Source organism: Coloeus monedula (genome assembly GCF_965178545.1).
Source record: "Coloeus monedula genome assembly, chromosome: Z".
Taxonomy (NCBI): domain Eukaryota; kingdom Metazoa; phylum Chordata; class Aves; order Passeriformes; family Corvidae; genus Coloeus; species Coloeus monedula.
Genome location: NC_138822.1, coordinates 75,626,049 through 75,632,048, shown reverse-complemented (window position 1 = coordinate 75,632,048; position 6,000 = coordinate 75,626,049).

Here is a 6,000-nt window from a genome sequence, read left to right as displayed (position 1 = left end):
ATTTCTTAAAAGAAAACCAATCAATCATACCTCCCTAGATAATAATTTCTGCTGTCTGAAGTCTTGCAGACTTGTTCTCCTAACTTTCAATGCTACATCACAGCTTAGGGCTGGGGAAATAAGCATGGCTCATTTGAACTTACTGTGTTCAGTTCTGGGGCCCCCAGCATAAGAGGGATGAGGGCCTGTTGGAGCAAGTACGGAGAAGGGCCATGAAGTTGATCAGAGAGCTGGAGCACCTCTGCTAAAGAGGGTGAGAGCATTGGGGTTGTTGAGACTGGAGAAGAGGAGGCTCCAAGGAGATCTCCAAGGAGACCTCATTGCAGCCTTCCAGTACTTAAACAAGGGCTACAAGAAAGCTGTGGAGGAACTTTTGACAAGGGCATGTAGTGACAGAGCAAGAGTTACTGGCTTTGAAATGAGAGTGGGTTTAGATTAGATGCTATGAACAAATTCTTTACTGTGAGGGTGTTGAGGCACTGGCACAGGTTGCCCAAAGAAGTTGGGGATGTCCCATTCCTGGAAGTGTTCAAGGTCAGGCTGTGAGCAACCTGGTCTAGTGGAAGGTGTCCCTGCCTATGGCAGAAGAATTGGAACAGGATGATCTTTCAAGTCCCTTGATATCCTGTCTCCAGGACTGGCCCCTAGTGACTGCTTGAGAAGAGGGCAACAACAGGATAAATGTAGTGATCTTGCCTTGAATGGTTTTCCAGAATCTTATGATTTGTGACTTGTTATTTCTTGAGACTTTGAATGAATAGCATTCTCAGGGGGAGGTGTACAAAGCAGAGGACAAGCTGTGTTCAGCACAGAACTGCTGAATAAGGAAGGCACTGACAATAGCGGTATTGCTCTGTTTTTTCAGATTGGCTTGGACACCTCTTACTGGACAGTTGTCAACCAGTTCTTCATCTGGGGCAGCCTTTCTGTTTATTTTGCTATCACCTTCACCATGTACAGTGATGGCATGTACCTGATCTTCACAGCCTCCTTTCCCTTCATTGGTAAGCCTTGGGACAAATCTGGATTGCACTCAGAATGAACACACTGCAGGGCTTAAAGTTTCCAATTATTTTAAAGTATATTTCAGAATATATTGGTTGCCTTTTTTGCAAGAAAAGCCAGGATATTTTTGAGGGTTGCTGGGATTTATTTTGAATCCCATCCATCCAGGTGAATGTGTGCCACATTCACTTCCTTGGGTAAGAGTGGACATTTCCATGCAGTCATGAGAATGGTCCTTTAAATAAACCTGCTGAGCAGGGTGGAATGCTTTCTGCTGCTCCTCTATATTTGGGTTCCAGGTGTCCAATTTTTACAGATTATCTAGGAGCATCTTATTTGTAGATGTGTGATCTTTGTAACTAAGTTAACATTTTGGCATAGGAAGGCATAGAAGTACAACATCCAGTCAGACATGAGAAAAATGCCATGTGATTGTGGTAAGCCTTCTGACAGGTTAAATGGCAAATTCCCAACAACAAAACATACCAGTGGTGACCAGGTTTTTGTAGTTATTTTACATGACAGGTTTCTGAACACATGCAAAAAATGAAGGATAAAAAAATGAGTCCATTTCCTGAGACTTTGACCAGGAGGAACATGTAACTTAAGCAGAGTAATTCAGACATTTTTAATAGATCTGTGCATCCATAGCCAATATAGATACAACATTGTTATGAATCTCTACCTCTGAAATCCCAACACTTCTAATTTCAAGTCTCAGATTTTTGTATTAATAAGTGCCTTCATTTTTGACTGACTTTTTCAGTAAAAGCTTGTTTTGCCTATCTTCACTGCAACAGCAAGGGGCTTAGCAAACTTAGAAATATCTGAGATGCAGGTCAGTTGTTGCAACATATTTTTCAAACAGATGATCACATCCACTTTGAGATGGCTTTTAGAATCAAAAATGCTGAGTGAGAGAAGACAGAATGTCTGTTCAGTTTCCCAGGGCAGGTGGAGAGTTGGACTGGGTGATCTTGAAGGTCTGTTCCCATCGTGAGGATTCTATGATGATTCTAACTCAATTGCCAGGGATATCTCATCTGCTGCTCTGCTATTACTACATTGCTCAAAGTAGCCATAGTGCTGAGGGCTACTTAGTAAAGTCCCAGTCTGAAACCATTTTTAAGGAAAGTGTTTCTAGTCTGGACTGAGACAACTTGTTTACTTAAATTTCAGTGGAGTTGTATTACAGCAGCATTTGGCCAACTGGAAAGAAAACATTCAGCAAATACACTGCCAACACCAGCATCATTAAGCCCTGTAATGAGGGTTTTGCAGACCATTTGTTCTATCTTACATTCCCTCAGTTTTGGAAAAGCCAGAAGTGAGCACTTTGGTTTCAAAGAAGGTGTCAGTGACATGCCACCACATGGCAGTAGTGCTGCCATTACCCCCATTAAGCTATGCTGTCTGTGCAAATCTCCAGAGCAACACACGCTCCTCTCGTAAAGGGCTGTGATTCCCATCACCTGCTGGGCAGAGCCAGTATTCTATATCCTTTAGGAAATGCTGCTGGGAAGCAAGAAAGGAGTATTCCTCCCTTTGCACTACAGTTCTGGCAAAAGGTGGGAGTCGTGGGCTGCTCCTGAAGTTCTCCTGAATGTTTATATCAGTCCTTTGCAGTGATTTGACTCTTCACAGAGAGAAAAGATTCACTCTGATACCCTTGTCCACCTGGGCTGTTGCTGCAGTCGTGTCTGGACATTGCATTTTTCTTTGCTCATCTCACACAGTGACACTGGCTTTGCTGTCCTCTCCACAGCCTGTTGATTTCACTGTTGGAGGTGATGTCTGCCTTGTATTTTGGTCTGTTTGCCTGGTTGCTCTGAAATCACAGAGAGCAAAAGGGAATAGTGGTGGGAGGTGCTGCTTTTACTGTTTTAATCATGGAGTTTTTTCCAGGTACGGCTCGGAACACCCTCAGCCAACCAAACGTGTGGCTGGCTATCTTCCTTAGCATCACCCTCTGCGTGCTGCCGGTGGTTGGCTTTCGATTCCTGAAGGCTCAGTTAAAGCCAACTCCCAGTGACAAAGTAAGGAGATACCTTATTGAACCAGAAATCCTGCTTACCATGGCCTAGGCTCACCATGGAGCCACAGTGCATGTGCTTGGCATCACTTGGAGTGTGTGTCCCTGTCGGGTGCAAGTGCTGCCATCCGTCTGTCCCCTACTCCCCAGAGAAGGAGGATTGAACTTGGGGTTTGGCACGGTTCAAACCATCTGCAGCTGGGACCAAGGCTGAGATTATTTACATGTGGATTAGACTGCTCTGAGGCAGGAAAGCTGCTCTATTTTTAGGGTTTAAGCACTGTGGCTCAGTGGCAAAGGAGTGGTGTATTCCTCGTGCCCTGACGCTGTGCAGTTTTAGCCGGGCAGACCTCAAGCCTTCACCCTCCACCCAGGAATATGTGTTTGCTGGGGATTTTTTTTTTTATTTCAGAATTTACTTTTTGTAGCCAATGGTTATATGCCCCTTCTGGAAGCAGCTTCCCTCCCATCCCCAGGAATATGAAGATGAGGGCACCAGGGCAAGGAGAGGCAGGGAGTGATGGAGTGGGCAGGGGGCACACAGGTCACTACAGCCAAGGGACCCCCTCAAAAGCATCAGTGCACACAGAGCTCCCTGAGCTCTCTTTCAAACAGGAGCATTTGCTGAATGCTGCTGCCACCTCGTGCTTCCTTCTTCTCCCTGCGCCGAGCTGCCTGGAATCTGTGTCAGAGACAGCCCCAAGGGAAAGCACTGCAGTTGATGCCCTCCATGGTCATCCTCGGGATGTCTGTGGAGCTCCACAGATTCTCCAGGACTGCAGGAGAACATGTTGGGGAATTCTCAGCCCTTGTACAGAGGCTAGGTGGGTGCTAGAGAAGACAGCTGGGTAGGGAGGTCCTTGGGATGCAGTTTGAGGCAGTTCAGGGGTGTAAAAGTGGGCTGAGTTTACCCCAGCTGAGGAGAAGTCAAACACAGCTGTCACCCAGAATCCCAGTCTCACTGCTGAGGCTGAGCATCCCTCCCTCTCTAGCACAAAATTACTTTTCTGCCTCCTCTTGGAAGTGAATGGTCACAGGAGAGGAGTGGGTTTCCTGCTTTATGGAGTTCTCCAGCTGGCAGTAAACAGGCTGGATGTTCAGAGAGGCCAGGGACCTGCCACTGCCATTGTGCCAAGCAAGAAGCACAGGAGTCTGGCAGCTGGGGAGTTTTCTGTTGAGCCAGAGGCTCTCAATACCAGCCTCCTGCACTAGACAGCCCCGTTCTGGAAAGGTTCTTGTCAGCAGATGAACTCAGTGGCTACCTGGGAGCAGAAAGCCCCCTACCTGCAAATGAAGTGCAAGATTTATTTCCCACCTGCCAAGGAATACAGGGATCTCTCTATTATCCCTGTAAGTGTTCAAGGCCAGGTTGCATGGGGTATTGATCAACCTGATATTTTGGCAGTGGGGTTGGAATGAGATGGTCCTCAAAGTTCCTTCCAACCCAAGCCGCTCTATGATTCTATAATTCCATGACGATAATCATTATCATCATAAAAAGCTTTTACATATCAGAAACTCCCATTAGTAATCTATTTTCTATATTAAATATACCAATTCTTAAATGTTTCTTTATTTGTTTTCTGGAATTTTGACTATTGTCGAGATGACTTTCACATTTTGGGTGATTTGACTGAAAGTCCTTCAGTAATGCCCCAACCATGGCATTGAAGAGCTCTGGGGAATACATGGAAATCATCCCATCTCATGACTTACAGATGACGCTCCCATTAACACCTTTTAGAGTAGAATAGAAGATGCCCTTTCCTCATTTTTGTCTTTGGATCCCTGCTTTTGTTTGCCTTTCTCTGCTCCTCTACCACTGTGCTTGTGAATAATGATGCACATTCCACCTTTTCTGCCTTATTTTCTGATTTCCAGGTGCTGCTGAAGATCAAAGAAGCCAAAAAGCGGCCCCCTCCACCCTCACCCAAGCGACGCCTGCGCCGGACCAGCACCCGCCGCTCTGGCTACGCCTTCTCTCACCAGCATGGCTTCGGAGCACTCATCATGTCTGGGAGAAACATGCGGCCAAAATCACCTTTTGCCACAACAGGAACATTTTCACCAAATAGTGACAAATATAAACACAAAGGATTGTAACCAAAAAAAAAAAAAAAAAAAAAAAAAGGGGGAAAAAAAAACCAGACTCCCCCTTATCCCCCTTAAAAATTAACAACGCAAACCAAAGTAAAGGGCAATCCAAAGTCAGGAGAGGAGCCAGTGGCTGCCCAGAGCTCTGCCCTCTGGGCTTCCAAATCAAGGACTTGGGGCTTTCTTTTCACCCATGTGCACCCTCTGGTTTCAGTTTCTTTTCCAAAGACATGTGCCGCTGCTGGGGAAGATGGGCACGGTGAGCATGGAGTTGTATGGTATCCCCAAGGGGCTCCCTGGCGCAAGAGAGAACGTGCTGTGGGAGGCATCTCTGCTCCCTGAGATTGTTCATAACGCTATTTTTTTTTTTCCCTCTAACTACATACCTCAGAGCAAAGAGAATTCCAGTCTGAGGAAAAGGTTGAATTGGCAATGTCTTTCTCAGTCATGTGCCTTCATTTTTCTTCATGAATCCACTCTGGACCATATTACTGGGGTGACAGTATTGACCCCAGGTGTGCCTTAGGTCCAGCCACACAACCCACAAATCCACAATCTTTGTAACGTGTGATTTTGTAGCCTTTTGACTGTAATCTATTTTCTCAAGAGATGGCCAGTACCCAAATACCACCCTCTTCCCACATCTCCCATCAGGAAGTGCTGCAAGCTCAGAAAAACCCTTAATTGGTCAAGGGACCAGGAGCTGACACTCATCAGCCTGCCCTGTTTTATCTGCATTGCAAATCTGCTCCTGTAAAGGATTATTGTCCTGAGAGCCCTCTCAAGTTTTTTAACTGGGCACCAGCCATTTCATTTAGACTTAAAATAAAAGAGCAGAAGGCACTCAGACTTCCTTATGGATCCAACCA